The 17,178-nt window shown below is 40.1% G+C and overlaps 1 long non-coding RNA gene across 8 annotated transcripts in view; it reads left to right on the top strand.

The window, feature by feature from the left end:
* The window catches only part of LOC148214126 (uncharacterized), a 79,418-nt gene that overhangs the window by 33,205 nt on the left and 29,035 nt on the right, over positions 1-17,178 (top strand). For 5 of the 8 annotated variants that reach the window (XR_015798442.1, XR_015798441.1, XR_015798440.1 and 2 more), the window contains exons 1-3: positions 9,200-9,214; positions 9,607-9,759; positions 16,820-16,905. This is a non-coding gene — a long non-coding RNA (uncharacterized LOC148214126). Of the gene's footprint in view, positions 1-9,199; positions 9,215-9,606; positions 9,760-16,819; positions 16,906-17,178 lie in introns of those variants that run through there. The other 3 variants (XR_015798436.1, XR_015798437.1, XR_015798443.1) reach the window with 2 other exon arrangements.

Below are 17,178 nucleotides of genomic sequence, written 5' to 3'. Positions count from 1 at the left end.
GAAAGATCTTGGTTAGCCCAGGTAAAAAGTCCACAAAAATAAAATCTGCCAAATGTTCCAATTTGAATATTCCAAAGTTGCAGGCAAAATGTGAAATTTTGCTTCCAGGTCTGGAATTTAAGACTTTAAAAATGTGTTGACAAATATATCTTGAATATTTGATAGGGAATGTACCTATTCTTAAACTTTATAAGTTGTCAGATATAACTACCATTGTATGTCAATTGTCAAAAATCGTTAAACAATCAACACTGAAGTCTATGTCAACTAAATGTCTTTAAAAAAAAAAAGTGATTATGTGCCATTAAATCAGTGTCAACTCTTAGAGGCCTCATAAATAAACCTTTTCAAGGACAGTCTGTCCCCAGCCTGGTCCTTCAGCTCTTCCAATAGTGCATCCATCTCCAGTGTAATTGAGTCAATTCACCTTGCTGATCCTCTTCTTCTATTTCCTTCCACCTTTCCCAATAGTATAGAATTCTCAAGAGAGCCACGTCTTCACATAATGTGTCCAAAATATGATAAACTGAGCCTGGTAATTTGTGCCTCAAAAGAGAACTTTGCTTTGCTTTGTTCTACGATCCATTTGTTCGTATTCTTGGCTATCCACGGTATTCTCAGGAGTCTTCTCCAACACCAAAATTCAAAGCATCAATACTTTTTCTATCCTGCTTCTACAAAGTCCAACGTTACTCCCACAAAGGATCACAGGGAAAATGGTTGCCTGCATGATTCTCATCATTGTACTGTAGGTATAGGCACATTGTGGCATTTGAATATACTTTCCAAAGCTTCCATTGTTCTTTTCCCACGTGCTGGTCTAGGACTGCTGTTTCCCTTATTGTTGTTAGTCAGTCCTAAAAGGCAGAAGCAATCCACCACCATTACCTTCATTGTCAGTTCTAAGGATGGTTGCTGTACCTGCAGTCATCAGTTTGGTCTTCTTTACAGTTCATCTTAGTGTTATCAGCATAGTGCAGGTTACTGATGTTTCTTCCTCCAGCTCTAAGATTATGCTCATCTTCCAATCCATCCTCCCTCTCTATACAATCAACATGTAGACTGAATAAATAAGGAAAAACTATACAGACTTGCATCACTCCTTTGCCAACCTGGAGCCAGTCCATTTCTACATGTTCCATCCTGACTGTGGCTTCCTGTCCTGTACATGGGTTTCACATGAGGACAATGAGAGTTATCAGAATAGCTGTGAGTATAAACAAAGAAAAAGAAAAAGAGTCACGCCAATTTCTGGAAGAAACATAGAACGCTAAAATGTTTGGAAAGCATGAGAAAGAGTAACTACATATCACTGCTTCAGATTCAACATAATTTTTAGTAGCCTCAATGGAGCTAAACTGTTTTGGAATATCTGGGTCTACACAGAACTGAGTATTTCTGATTCCCAGGGAGCGTCAGGGAAGGGGAAAAAACCTGGGAATTAGTATACTAAGGAAATTAAAACGGAGAGAATAACAACCTGAATAGATTGACCAAATCCAAAGAAAAATGGGCTTCTTCCTGCATCATTAAAAGTTATGTAGGTCAGGCAATTAAGCAGACATGTCCTTACATGAAAATCAGACATTGGACAAATCCCATTTCTGTGTGATTATTGAGGGTACAGCGTTGGTTAGCCAACTTCTCATTCCTAGCTAAGAAACCCAATGATTCCTAGTGTAACTGGGGTGGTTGCTTTCACCCAGGCCATTTCCTTTTCATCTTAACCGAACAGGCCATGTTTGAACTAGAATCTACTGCTAGAGATTTACCAAAAATCACCTGGTTTTCCAATTCCATTCAGATCTGTGCTTCCTTGGCACTTTTAAAACATTTTGTATGGGATTAGTTGCATTTATCTCCTTCAGTGAAGAAAGCAGAGAAGTAGAATGGCTCCCAAGAATGCAAATTACCTGTTACTCAATGCATATGTAATTGGAAGTGTCCTCAATTTCTTTTCTTTGTCATGCTGAAAATTAGCAGGTAAATCTGTTCTCTTGCCTCTGTATTAGTCAGGGCTAAACCTTAAAGTGCATGTGACAGTAGCTGGGGAGAGAATGATATGAACGGATGTCTATCCTCTCTTCCAGATGATGAACAGCAGTGTTTTTCCCCTCTGATATACAGCAACTAGGCAAATCACAGTAGCTGTCCTCTTGATCCTGTAGGCTAGCTAATAGGATGGGCTGGAATTCATCTAGAATTTCAAATACAAAGCAAGATACAAAGGGCAGGGAGAGGAACTGAGATGCCTCCATGGCAACGCTTCCACTTCACAAGAAAAAAACAGCCTGTTTGCCAAAATGTGATTTTCTCTCAAGGGTTGCCGGCAACCAAAATGGGCAGAACTTTGAGCTGGGGAATTTCTCAGCTAAGACTTGCCTAAACTGAGGGGCTCTACTGAAAACAGGAACTATCTTGAATTTCTCACACAGAGTGACATGCATTATGCTCCTTTATGAACTCTTGTTGATTAAATCTTTTTCAGTCAGTCAGTTTAACTGAGATTTCTCTTCCTCCTGTGCTATTAGCTCAACAACTAAGTGCAAAAGGCAATGACTGCAGCAGTAACCTGTTCAGGTCATAGCTAAATCTCATCATTTGTTTTCCAAGCAAAACTGCTCAGATAAGGATTCCTGAAGTTGTAATTGTAATCCTACTACACAAAGAGAGGCTTTACTGCTAACAGCATAAGGTTGTCAGAACCCGAGTTATGCAGTTGTTCTGTCTGATTCCCACAACACAAGCATGACTTTAAAAGAAGGAGGATATTCCTTTGGAAAGAAATGTACATATGCTACACCACTAAGATTGTCAGACCCTTGTTTCCCCCAACAAGTTGATAATTTTTAATTTTCCCCAGTAGGTCTCCTGCACATCTACACATTTCAAATAAAAAATAAGGATGTTGCTGTGATGACCGGGTATTAAGACCTGTCTCTCAAGGACTGGTAAAGTAGGGCACCGCCACCCAAGTTCTGGAGGGAGGAGGCAACAAGGAGTGGATCTGGAGAGGTGTGGGTACAAGGATGGGTCTGAAAGAAGTTCACAGTCCTCACCCAAGAAAATCCTCTACCTGTCAGAGTGATGGGTTTTGGATTAGACATGTATTGCCAGAGAAGACAAAGCTCATAATCTACATATATTTAGAACTAGGAGTCATCTTGCAGTGACAGTTAAGAGTATTCTGTAAATTAATTAACCTAAACTGCAATCTCCTGTTTACACTTCTTTTCAACTTATATAAGTTCATTTGATTCTTTGTTCAAAAGTTATAAAGAAGTAACTGTTCTGTTCTATACCTTCCCTGTGTTCTACCAAGTGATGTTATCTCATACATATACATATACAATCATATATCATATACATATACAAGAGTCAGTGTAGTGTGATAATTAAGGTGCTGGACTAGGAGCAGGGAGGCCCAGGTTCTAGTCTTCCCTTAGGCATGGAAGCTGGCAGGGTGACTGAGACAATCACTCTCTTTCTCTTTCAGCCCTACAGTAGATGGGGACATTGAAAAAACACCTACCAACCCACATTGGCCTTTATCCTTCAATGAATTGATGTGGGCTGATTTGAAAGAGAAAGAGAAGAGGGGTGGGGAGAGATAAAGAATTTCCAAAACAGAAAATGGTTTGGTGGTAGCAGAAAAAAACTAGCAGTTCTCTTAGGGATTTCTCTAGATTATTGGGGTTATGATTTGATTCTGAGGAACAAAGAAAGGAAAGACACCTACAACAGCTATGATCTACCAAACCAAGCAGGAGTGATGTGATCCAAACCCATGCCCCTCAAGAGATTCGAGCTCAATTTTAACTTTAAGCTGGGTGATGGTACCCCACGTTACCATTCCAGGTGGGAAAGTTCTGACACCCAGTCATCGTGTGTCTAGCTTTAGCACCATCAATCACAACTGGATATTTATAAGATGTGCAACACAAATGGAGCCATACTGATTCAGGAGTTAAATAGACACTACTGTACGGGACTTAAACAGATAGCGCAACATTACAAGTCAGTCTTGTGTACTGAGTAAGGTGGTCAATAGATGGCAGCAAAGAGATACATTTCTAGGGAGCGTCTGGATTTTTTTCAGCTCAGATTTGCTAGCTGTACTACTGTACAACCTGCAGGCTGCTGCTGTTCCTCCCTGAGATTGGCTTGTATGTGCAAGCCATAGGCATCAGAGGCCCACAAATAAAACAATAGCTGATACAGGATAGGACTTTTTCTTCAAATAAAGATATTTGAGCAGATTTCCCAGAAATCAGTCTTAGTCTAGGAGGGCCATATATCTGGAAATGAACAGGTCTGCCCGCCCTATCTTAGAGAGGAAGAGGTTGGTTTCATTAATTCATAAACATGCACATGAAGAATAGCAGAACCAAGTTCAATCATTCAGAATTGCAAGTTCAAGTGAATAATTTCTTCTTGTGATGATTAGTTCCCAACCCGGTCACTGCAGTTGATTCTTCTTCCCTTCGCTGAGTTAAAATTGGCAGGAATTGCAGGGAATGAACATTAGAGTGTTGAGTGTGAACATTAGAGTGTTCACAAGAGTGAAATGTCATTCTTAACAATCAGCAATTGAGCCATATGTTTTCTCTGCAAAAGACCTTATTTAAACAAATGTTCTGAAGCAATAATTGTGGTGTCTGTATATAAGCACATCTGGGGTGGGATAGGTTTTCAAATGCATCTTAAGACTAAGTGTCTCTCATAGCATCATATTTATATCCTCAGCTGTAAATATCCTGAGCTGTAAACCATCCAAAATGTAATTATTTTGGGCAAATGACAACACAAAAGTATAAAATATGTGAGTTCTCTTTCCTTTCCTTTCCTTTCTTTTCTTTTTTCTTTTGTATAAACTAGGTAGGCATTATGTGGATATGTTGGCTTGAATAAAAATATGCTCTTTCAGAGTGGGGCATTCTACACCTACTTGATCCCCTGCCTGGATGATGGTTGCTAAACAAAGCACCTGTGTCTTACTGGATTATACAAAAAAGATCAAATAGTCCACAGTGGACAAGGCAAAGCTTCAGAGAAATGTATAATCTGGACTTCCAAAGAACTGTTTCTTTTCAAAAGAAAAAAGGCACTCAATAGCAGGTGGGGACAACTTTTCGGTGGCAAGGAGCCAGTGGTGTGTTGGTAAATGTTTAACAGTTGGCTCCATTGCTGCCACCGCCCAGTGCCACTAGGTGCCAAACAGCGGATCGGTGAGCTAAGTGTAGTGGCCCAGCTATGCTTTCAACCAGCTCGCAAAATTCCAGAAAATTTAACAATTGGCTCTTGTGAGCCGGTATGAGCCGGCTCCAGCACACTTAATGTTTTTTGGAAAGGTGAGAGCTGCAATGGTTGAGACCAAGATTTTTTTCTTTTCTGGAACAGGAAGATTTTTTTTTTTGTACAAAAAAAAAAAGCCCTGTTTGAAACCTATTCTGTTGCTTAGAGCAAAATTTGAAAATGATAATAATAATTTATTAAACTTGTATGCCACCCGACTCTCAGCAGCTCTGGGCCATGATGGAAAAAGTTGCCATCAAATTGTGTGAACTCTGTTCAAAGGAGAGGGGTTCGGAGGTCTTTGAGGAGCTTCAGGTTTTCTGCCTTTGCTGCATATGCTCAAAGGCATTCAGTCTACAGGAACAGAACTTCTGGAGATCCATACCCTCCATTCCACGTGGATTGATCGATTAGGTGCCATCAAGTCATTTTTTACCCTTAGCGACCACATAGATAGATTTTCTCCATGACAATCTGCCACTCCAATTGAGTCCATCCACCTTGCTGCTGGGCATCCTCTTCTTCTTCTTCCTTCTACCTTTCCCAGAATCAGAGCCTTTTCCAGAGAGCTAGATTTTTGCATAATGTGTCTGAAGTAGGACAATTTGTGTATGTGTTTGGTTTTTATTCTATTTTATATTGTTTTTATTGTATTTTAATATTTATTGCTGTTTTATTGTGAACTGCCCAGAGTCACTTTTGTGAGATGGGCGGTATCTAAATTTGAAATATATATATATATATATATATATATATATATATATATATATATATATGAATGAATGAATGAATGAATGAATGAATGAATGAATGAATGAATGAGATTTGAGCCTGGTCATGTGTGCCTTGAGTGAGAAGTCAACTCCATGTGGAAGAGTGAGGAAAAAGAGTGTTACCAGTGACTTGCAATCCCTGTTCTAACCAAAAAGCATGAAATTGTTTCCAAGATCCTCTCCTGACCCAAGCATTACTCATAATATTCAGGGACTGGTTTAAGCTAGCTCTACAGCTAAATGAAACCAGGAATTCCTCTGCAGTTGGCATATGACCTAAACTGTTCATTGCAACTGAGGAAGAGAGAATAAACTGGACTTTTCATGCATGACCTTTTGTATGCAAGGGATAGCATCAGGACTGCCTTTTTCTGCTTAGCAGAAGAACCACCCTAGGGTGAAGTCTGCTTATTTTGGGACTTTGCACAAATATGGGAATACCGAGAATGCTGACATGAAACATATGAAACCAATTCAACCCCTTGGGCCATCTCACTTCCTTCAGTGAACTGACAAACAGCTTATGTAATTGTAACTTGGCTCCACTGGAGACCAAGCAGACAGTGTCGAGTCTTACTTGGACGGTGTGGCTGGCAATGCAGCAATGGGAGGGTGGGTTTTGAAGAATAGAGGGAACCCAACCCAGGGACAGAGTACAGGCAGGGTGACCTGCACAAAGTTGAGTGATTGTGTGATACTGATCTTCCCAAAAGGGAATGAAAGTAAAGGCAATGGGAAAAAAACATTTATCTCTATTAATATTGCCAGGCGCCTTTCAGTGAGGTCAAGTAATGAATTGCAAAAATGCAAATCACATTCAAGCAGATACACTTTAAATAAGATATATGATGGCTTCCCCTTTCATCCAGTGAAAGTAGCCTCGCAACGCTGACCTTCCCCAGCCATTCAAAAGATACCTTGATTTGTTATTGGAATACTAATAATCTGTTTTTCTCTCTTACCCTTAATTCTCTTTTTTAATGGTTTAGAGTACAGTAGTCATTTGAACATTCATTCACATATCCACTTTTTTAAGAATGGAGAATGGGGCAGAAGGGCTACAGATGCTGCTAGAGATGGCTGAATGGGCATGCCCACCTTCTACAACAACTGGCAGAAGCAGTTGCTTGTGAGTTTTGTCCTTGGAAGAGAATGGTACACTTGTAATAGTACAGCATATGAACAACATGCAGCCTACTTTCCTTTGATCATTTGCACCTTCAGCACCTGTGAACACAAGCTCATTTATATCCATAGTGCCTGGCTATTTCCAAAGGAACCTGAATCACATGGGCTTTGATCTACACTGCTGATCTGTATTTTGAAAATTGGTCAGGAGCTGATTCTGGAGCAGATCCTGAACTAGTAAATTGAGGGAGGGCTAGTAGACAGATAACTGGGGGCACAGACCTATTGCTGGCCCTAAGAAAGAAATGCAGAGACGTTGTTTGCCTTGGATTGCTTTCGCCTGCCATCCCCCATTCTCAATCTATATCACATGATTGCAAAATGGAATAATTAGAACATGTGGAGGAGGGAAAAACATTGGTCAAACATGAGAAATCACAGGTTTCATAATATTGTGGATTTTTTTCCCAGTTGCTAGCAAACTGATGACATAGGCCAATATAGGTGGCTCTGATCTGATTGGATTAGAGTTCCTGACTCAGCTGTGGCACCCTCTGTACTGATTGACTCACAATTCTCATATTCCTGGCTAGTCTGGCTCTGGATGAAATACCTGGAAAACACAGAATGGGGATTTTAGTGTTGGATTTTGGTGAGGCAATGGTGAGCGGTGGTGAAGGCCTTTTTAAATCAAACATTTCTATATACGGTGTATTCTTGTAGGTGGCTTTAAAAAGAGATCTGACACTTTCATGGCAGAAAAGGCTACTAGAGGCTTCTGTTCATTATATGTATCATGTGTTGTCAGAATCAGAGGCATAGAAGTAAGGTTACCATATCTGACCTTTAACAATCCAAAAAATGAGTACATGGCAGAAAAGAGTTAGAATTTTTGCTGCTAGACGGCCCAGATATGTTAGCCCTACATCCCAGATGTTGGACCAACCATGGCAAGGGGGTGTGCCTGGGGCTACCATGTATGCTTCTGCTGCTCGCTAGTGGTTGTCCTGCTGTTTGCAGTCCACACATGGTAGTCTTAGTGTGGATCTTACACTTGCTGAGGGACTCCTTATAGTACTGTGGGAAATAGCATATTGGCTCCTCTTATTAATGGCCAGCAAACACAAGAGCTATCTTTTAGCTCATATTAATTCTGTAAAACAACCTTCCTCAATCTGATGTCTTCCAAATACATTAGAACTATAAGATGTAGGATTCCCAGTCAATGCTGTCTTTCAAAGACAGCAAGTCAGGGTATAAAGAACACCAAAGACCAGATCCAGGCTGCAAAAATACAGATGACCACCAGTTGGCAGGAAAGAAGGAGCATTTTCTGTACTCCTGTTCTGCTACTTAGTGGTCAATGGGTTCTTGCAGCCTGGATCTGGTAGCTCTAATATAAAACACCATGCACCTTGGTGGGGCTGTACGGAGAAGAAAGGTCATTGTAATACTCCTGAGTGCATCTTCACAAGTATTCATCTACACTCTTTATCAGCATTTTCTGGAAGTTCTGCTCCTAGGGCCAGTTCATACAAATAAGGAAGACTTTTGGTTCAGCAAAGACAAGAGAACAACCAGCTGGGCTCGAGTCTCTTAAAATGTTCTAACCAGAATTGCCATACACTCCGCTCTTTCTTCTCTGCTTCTTCTTTCTTGTTGAGTCATTCCATAAACAGTAAGAAATAGTTCCTCTGCCTCCTGTGGCTGAGAACCCTGAAGAGGGAGGGGTGGCTTTGCTTTCTATAACCAAAGGAAGCCAAAGGAATCTTTTCATTCATCTGGTATCTACAAGCCCCAAAGTATATGGGGAAAGAGCAGCTGCTGATGACCAGAAGAAGGGGTGAGGGGTGGGGGGTGGGGAGAAACCACCAGGAAGCAAAGAGAGATAAACAACTTGTTCCTTGAAACCTGATTGTCTCTCGGTGGGAACGGCACACCCTTATAAAGCTTGGGAAACTGAAAGCCTAGGACAGTGGCCAGTGTGTTTTGACTGCTATAGAAGAAAAAGCAAAAGGGTAGGTGTTGGCATTTGGTGGGGCGGAGGGGGTGTTCTTGCTGTTACTGGGCAGATTTGGAAGAATTTGACAAAATAGCGATAGGATGAGAGCAGGGATGGGGAAAGTCCTCAGTACATCTTTCTGTGTGTCTGTAGTGTATTGGCACAGAGGGGTAGCACTGGAGAACATACACTGCTCACTTTGAGCCCGTTATCTCCAATGTTCCAGCGCTAGAATGTTGGCTATTTTGTTTCCCACGGCCAGAGCATAGGAACGTAAGAGCTAAACTAGGTGGAAGATTATCCAGAGTTACATGCAGTCCTCATCCTAACTGCCAAAGCCCCCTCCAAATAGGGGCTTTGCCAAATGATGCAAATAAGTCCTTTTCATCCCACACTTTTTTTGCCCAGTTTCAGTGCAGCACAGTGCATTGTGCTGGAAAGCAGAGGAGTCAGGAGAGGAAAACACAAGAGTGATTGGCCAGGAGGGCAGGCATGTGAGCACATGGGTGGGTGCTCCCTGGCATTGGAGGAGGGAGGAGGAGAACAGCATGGTGGAAGCAGGTAAGTGGATGGTCAGAGTGTGAAGAGGGGCATGACGTGGCCTCAGGTGGTGAAAGCATGGAGGAGGTTTGTGTGTGGCCAGGAGAGACAGCAGCAACAGGATTGTCAGGGACACACAAGTTGGCAAACAAAGGCAATTCAGAGGTGTGGGTACATTTTCCAGAGAATGAGGTAGACAAGAGTGGCAGCAGCCACAAGCAAGTGGATGAAAATATCAGAAACCGAAAGACATAACACAGATGGAGGTGGAAGAAGAGAAAAGTGCCAAAGAGGGAACAGCTAGCAGAGGAAGAAAGACAGGGGCTTGCGCAAGCAAAGATGAGGGCGTATGAGAAGGTGTGGCGAGCAGGCAGGCACAGGACAAAAGAAGGTGGCTGGCCCAGAGTGTTATACCAACACACCCACAAAATGAGTAAAAAAAAATGTAGCAGCCTGCTTAGTGGGGAGGGTGAGAAGAAGGAAACAATCGGGAGTAAAGGAAGGGGAGATGTAGCTTCCCTGGCTCTTTTACTTTGAGAAATTCTTTTTAAAATGCAAATCAGCCTAATTTGCATGCTGGATCTATTTGCATAATATACAGATTAGGCTGCCTGGATTTGGAGGTTTGGAATATGGCAACTCTATCGGTACAGGATCAGTTCAGATCTCTGGAGTAAGGGAGATGGCTGTCTCTGAGTATCTACTGGGAGGGAAAGAAGAGGGGGGATGGTGCCAGAGTTAGCCAGGTAGCCGGGCCAGCCTCACCATGGTGGATGAGCAAGGAGAAGTTCCTCTGCAGAAGTGGCTTGCATGGGGTCTCAGCTATGCCACCATCTTGATGTGCTCTGTTTGATGCACTGCTGTCTTCCGTGTTGAAGTAGAATTCAGTAGCCAGTTCAGCTGCTGTAGGTGGAATGATGGACCAGTGCCACCTTGCCTCAGGTAATGAAACAGTTTGGGTCAGAGGGACAGAAGATAAAGCAAAGGCGGCTGCTAAAAGAGGAAAGTGGATACGAGAGAGACAGAAAAAAAGCTGCTTTGATTCTGATTGTATCCAAAGCTAACTTTAGGCTTGCCCATCAACATTGTTGGCCACTGCAAGAGGTTCCGCTCATCCTCAACTTTATAATAATAAAAAATCCCCACCCTTCTTACAAAGCCTCGCTGTTCTTCTCCAACATCACTCCTGCTCTTCCAACTTTTGTTCTCCCCAAATACTGCTGCTGCCTAAAACAATTCACTTGGCTTTCTGCACACAAGAACGACAGCCTTGGGAGGAGAAACAGGGTGGCTTTTTAAAAAGTCTTCTGAAAATTCTGTGCTCAATGACCTTTGGCTGTTCCCAGAAATAATTGTTTAAAAGGGGCAACCTTAGCCACAAAAAGTTTGCCTCCCCTGACTTAGACAATTAGATCTTATTTGAGCATTGGTTACTTGATTTACAGGCTGATCTAACAGTAGAAACCAGCCTTCTCTGACTGAGGATTCTGCAGATGTATTGGACCTCAACTCAGCTCCAATAATTTGCAGCCTTGGAATGGCATCCCTGAAAGACCATTGGCCTGAAAAAGGCTGCCATTGACGCTTCACATCAGCCTCACTGATATATCCCAGATTATTGGTAATTTGAGGCATTTCTAACATGCCTTCAGCCCTGTTGCCTCTACAATACAAAGACCAAAAATTTAAAATGGAATTTGGAATGGGATCCTGCTGTACTAGGGCCAGAGCACCCAGATTCAAGCCCATCCTTTGCCATGGAAGTTGTGACCAGTGATTTTAAGCCACTCACACATTCTTAGTTGACCTCTCAGGGGTTGTTGTAGAGGAAAATGGAGTGGGGGAACAGAATGCTATGTGTACTACCTTAAACTCCTAAAGGAGTGTTTCTCAACCTTGGCAACTTCAAGATGTGTGGACTTCAACTCCCAGCTGGCTGGGGAATTCTGGGAGTTGGTCCACACATCTTGAAGTTGCCAAGGCTGAGAAACACTGTCCTAAAGGAATGGAAGGAAATAAATCTCTGCAGTCATGCAATCATATCTTCAGTTTGCCCCAGCAAATTTATAGTTGATAGCTTCAGTTAGGAAGTGGGATAAGGACTTGAATTTATTTGATCCAGCAGGGAAAAGAAATGAAGACAGATATCTAGTTGTTCATATAGATCTTAGATTGCCCTTCACATGGTCAGAGAACTCCAAGGACTCCACAATCCTGCTTTTGTTTCCATTAGGCACACAAAGCAAGTGGCAAGACCCAACATTAGAGCAAAGATTACAAACAAAGACCAGACAAAAACAACAACAACAACACGTAATGGAGCAGATCACAAGGGGAAAATCAACAGCAAACAAAACTAAAAAATCAACAGCAGAAAAATGCATTGGCTGCGTCAGTCCCCATTTGCACACAGACCCTATTTGTTCAACTCTCAAAACGAAACAGGATAGATTGTGTTAAACTGGCTATCCCCACAGAACACCCAGCTCACAAGTGACATGATCTGGGGGTGGGGAAGGCATGAATTGTTCCACCACCATTCAGACTTTGTTACTGGGCCCAGAGGCATAAGATGAATAAGAACTAGGCTTGAGGCTCCTTGGGAAATGGCAGCTCTTATTGCCCTCTGCTGGATAGTTAGATAGGTGCATGCAACTCTTTGTGCATCTCTAAATCCTTGAAGGATCTTTGAAGTTTCTTCAAGCAGTGTTTCTCATCTTCAGCAACTTCAAGATGTGTGGACTTCAATTGCCAGAATTTCCCAGCCAGCATTGGAATCCACAGAAATCCACACATCTTAAAGTTGCTGACATTGAGAAACACTGTCTTAAAGGGATGAATGGACAAAATACGGCCCCTTAAATGCTCTACCATGAAAATATATTTTTCACAACAGAATAAAAAAATATAGGGCAAGGGAATGTTTGTTCTTATTTCAAGTAATCTCGTTTTGTAATTCAATTTCCTTTAAATTGTGCCTGGACCAGATGGATTACCAGAATCTTATAAATGTTTTGAGGATGAACTTTCACAACCTTTACAGAACAATGAACTCTATTTTACAGAGAGGAAAGATGCCAGAGAGCTGGAAAGAGCATTAATTATAGCATTAATACCCAAAGAGGGATAAGATTTGAGTTTAAAAAGAAACTATTGGCCAATATACTCACTATTCAATTGTTTACAAGAGGATCAATGTGGGTTTTTACCTAAAAGGGAGTTAAAGGACAATATTAGAAATGTGTCCAACATTTTAGAATACTTGGAGCAGCATAAATTTAAAAAGACACATTGATTTTCTTAGACACAGAGAATTTGGCAATTTGAACTGGGCCTTCCTGTTCAAAGTTTTGGAAGATATGAATTCTGGAGAGAATTTTGTTAAATGGGTAAGATCAATTTATGTGGCCTAGAAAGCACAAATAATTGTTAATGGAGATCTAACAAAACCTTGTAAGGTACAAAAAGGAACAAGAGAGGAATGCCTGCTGCCCCTTCTCTTATTTTAGTTCTTAAAATATTGAATAGCGATACAAGACGAGAAAATTGTGGGAGTAAAGATTAAGACACCTATAAGTTAAGAGTTTTTGCAGATGACTTGGTGTTGGTTTTGGAAGATCCTTTAAAGAGAATTGAAACATTAATGGGAAAATTAAAAGACTTTGGTACATTAGCAGGTTTTAAGATTAACAAACAGAAGGTGAAGATGTTAACAAAAACATAAAAATACAGGATCAAACAGAATCAATGAAGGAAATGAATTTTAAGACTGAGAAAAAATATCTGGGTATCATCATGACAAACATGAATTGTAAGTTATTTCAAAATAATTACGTTAAGACATGGAATGAAGTTTAGAAAGACATGTTAAGATGGGAGAAATTACAATTGTTATTGTTGCAGAGAATTTCTGTTATGAAAATGAATGTTTTGCCTAGAATGATGTTTTTGTTTCAGACAATACCTGTTTTGACAACTGATGCACAATTTAAACAGTGGCAAAAGTTAAGTTTTGCCTAAGAAAATCAATGCGGCTTTTTAAAGTTATGCCGCTCCAAGTATTCTAAAATGTTGGACACATTTCTAATATTGTCCTTTAACTGTCCTTTAAACTATCTACGTTTGTATGGCAAGGGAAAAAAGCCACAAGTTAAATATAAGATGTTACAAGATGCAAAGGAAAGAGAAGGATTGGGTTTATCCAATTCGAAATTGTATTTTGCAGCTTACTGCTTCATTTGGATGAAAGAGTGGGTGTTGCTGAAAAATAGAAGACTTTTAGAGTTAGAAGAACATGACCTGAGATTTGGGTGGTATGGACATTTGTGGTACAATAAAGTCAAGGTTAATGTAGATTTTAAAAATCATTATGTTAGATGTGCCATACTGAGAATATGGAATAGATACAAATCCAGGTTGTACCCCAAAACACCTTTGTGGGTCTCAACACAAGAAGCATTCTATAGACGAGAAATCATAGATTTCAAACACAAATAGTTAACATACTGTGAGATACTAGTATTCTGTCAAGGAGAATATAACATAAAATCAAGAGAACAACTGATGACAGAGGGACATAGTTGTCAATGGTTTTCCTGTTTACAGTTATCAGAAAGATTCAAAGTAGACAAAAGAATTTATGGTATTGAATATTGTAAGACTGACTTAGAAATGGAATTGTGTACAAATGATGAACATGTGATTGCTAAAATGTATAAACTTTTATTGAAATTTGAAACAGAGGGAGAACAAGTGAAAGAATGTATGATAAAGTGGGCTAAAATGTTGGTTATAATATACAGATGGAACAATTGGAATATATGCAGTTGAAATTTACACTGTTATAATCTTAAAGAGAACTTTTATAAAATGATGTACTGTTGGTATATGACACCAGAAAAATTATCTAGAATGTATAAAGGTACTTCAGATCTATGCTGTAAATGTAAACAACAGGAAGGGTCATTTTATCATGCTTGGTAGACGTGTAAAAAAGCTAGATTTTGGGTTCAAATGCATACACTGATTTAGAGGATTTTAAAGATTAATATACAACTGAAACCAGAATTTTTCCTCTTGGGAGTGATGGATAAGCAAGTGGAAAAACATCATGGAACTTTGTTTTTACATATGATAACCACAGCAAAATTATTGTATGCACAAAGATGGAAAGATTTGGCAATACCTTCAGTTTTGCGGGGGAACAAAAGTGTGACACTCCATTTGTCAGGTGTCCTATGTCTAAATGCCCTGAAGAAGGCAGCAACTCTAGTGGCATCGTTATTTTATTTATTTATTTATATTTTTATTTATAAATTAATTTATCTCCGCCCATCTCCTCCTAATGGGGGACTCTGGGCAGCTCACAAAATCCATTAAAACAATAAATATATAAAACATAAAAACTACATATTGTTTATATCGTTACCAGTTTCACCTACCACGCAGTAGAAACATCCACTTCATCCAGTGTGGAGATCCTCCAGTCCTCCCAATTTCTTCCCATCCCAAGTAGAAGTGAAACTTAATATGACAATATGGTGAAAATGTGGCTTTTGAGTAGAAAGCTAAAGGCACCAGACATTTAGGTTAGGTGCGAAGGATCTGAAGTTCAAGAAAGTTGAAGTTTGTCAGCATTCTTAAAATCTTCTTCCTCCTCCTCCTCCTCCTCTTTTTTATATATAACTCAAGGTGGTGAACATACTTAATACTCCTGCCATCTATCTCCCACAACAACGATCCTGTGAAGCAGGTTGGGCTGAGAGAGAGAGTGACTGGCCCAAAGTCACCCAGTCAGCTTTCACGCCTAAGGGAGGCCTAGAACTTACAGTCTCCAGGTTTCTAGGCCAGGACCTTAACCACTACACCAAACACTAACACTGCAAGATCTACTGCAATTGTCATAATTTTTCTCAAACAAGGAAGAGACCTGGAGACTGTAGCATGGTGAAAAGTTGAGAATGTTTTACACTCAATGCTACAAATCCCAAGAACTCAGAAATGAATGAAATACAGTGTATACATATTTCTTGAATTAGTCCTCAACTACTATCAGACGTTCCATGCTTGTGATCTGGATACTGTTTATAGCAGGTTTACAAATGTGTTAGCAGCCTTCTGCTATTCCTGCACTACTCAAGATCCAGGCAATTCATTTTTAGTGATGTTAGCCAGAGTCAGGTCCGTATGGATAACTGCACTGCAGAATAAATAAAAAATGTTAAAAGCAGTTGTTAAAAGCATCAGGACTTCTGCTTTAGGGCCACATTTCTCCAAGCTGCTGTTCCCCCCAGGTATGTTGGATTTACAGCTTTGAGCCCCTTCAGTTGCTAGCCATGTGTCTGCAGGTGGTGGAAAATATAGTACAATTAGTTTGGGTGACCTAATTTTAGTAAGCTGGCTTTGTTTAAATTGGTTTTTGTTTTTGTTCAAAAGCAAACATATTTGTGCTCAGTACAAGTAAATATTACTACATCATTGTTTGGGCTTTTTAAAAACAGAAGTCCAAAGATTGGAGAAACATATGAATTAACAGAAAGCTAATCTAAATATTTAAATGCATCCCGAATCTACTTTTTCTCTTCTTAAAAATATTATTGTATTTATTTTTAAAACCAAAATTGGTTTATTATATGCATGTATGTGTGTATGTGTATGAAATTCAGGATTATGGGTCTGACACTTTGAGCAATTAAGTCACGTTAGAAAAGTTTTTTGGGGGTTCATTGTTAAAGTCTCTCTACCACTCCAATGTATATAAATACATAGTTATTATAGCGGAGTATTTAATACTGCCACATATTCTGGGATATGTCCTCACAAACACAAACTGTTAGCAACAATTAAAACCAAAACATTGCTGTGGGTTCTATCATCTCATTATATTCCCAGGGTGAGGAACATATTTATGTATATCTTTCCTTATGATAAAATCCCTGGACTGCATTTTCCTCTCCGAGTTCTTCAGAGTAGTAGCTAATAAACAATGTGCAATACAAGACAGACTATCCAATCCTTAAAATGCAAGGCAAGAAAATAATATATTTGTAAAATAATTGTGAGAGATTTATATTTATTCCAGACATCCCTGCCTGTCCTAATGGGACAATGAGGATAAAGTGTTGGCATTGGTCTTCTGACTTGGGCGACTAAAAAATCCTTTCTCATGTGAGTAACTCACTGGAGGATTTTGACTCCATCATTATTTATTAGTGCCTTTCTTCACTAGTGATTTAATTTGCCACCCAGCCCTCACTGTGTTGATAAAGAGATCTGTCACTAGGAGAGAGTTGGCAGACTGTGGTTCCATTCTGTGTTCCTAACACTTTGTTAACCAAAAGCATTGTTGCCATGTTGGGTAAGTCCCAATACTGAGATGGCTAGTCTATCCTGCCAGTCAGTAACCCAAGAGAGGGAGATTTCCCACACTTTCCAACATGC

The sequence above is a fragment of the Python bivittatus genome, unplaced genomic scaffold, assembly GCF_059951505.1.
Source record: "Python bivittatus isolate LINGU-HERP-01145 unplaced genomic scaffold, Pbiv_v1 ctg000700_np1212, whole genome shotgun sequence".
Lineage (NCBI taxonomy): Eukaryota > Metazoa > Chordata > Lepidosauria > Squamata > Pythonidae > Python > Python bivittatus.
The sequence above is the reverse complement of the archived record's forward strand: the minus strand, read 5'-3'. Positions and strand labels throughout refer to the sequence as shown.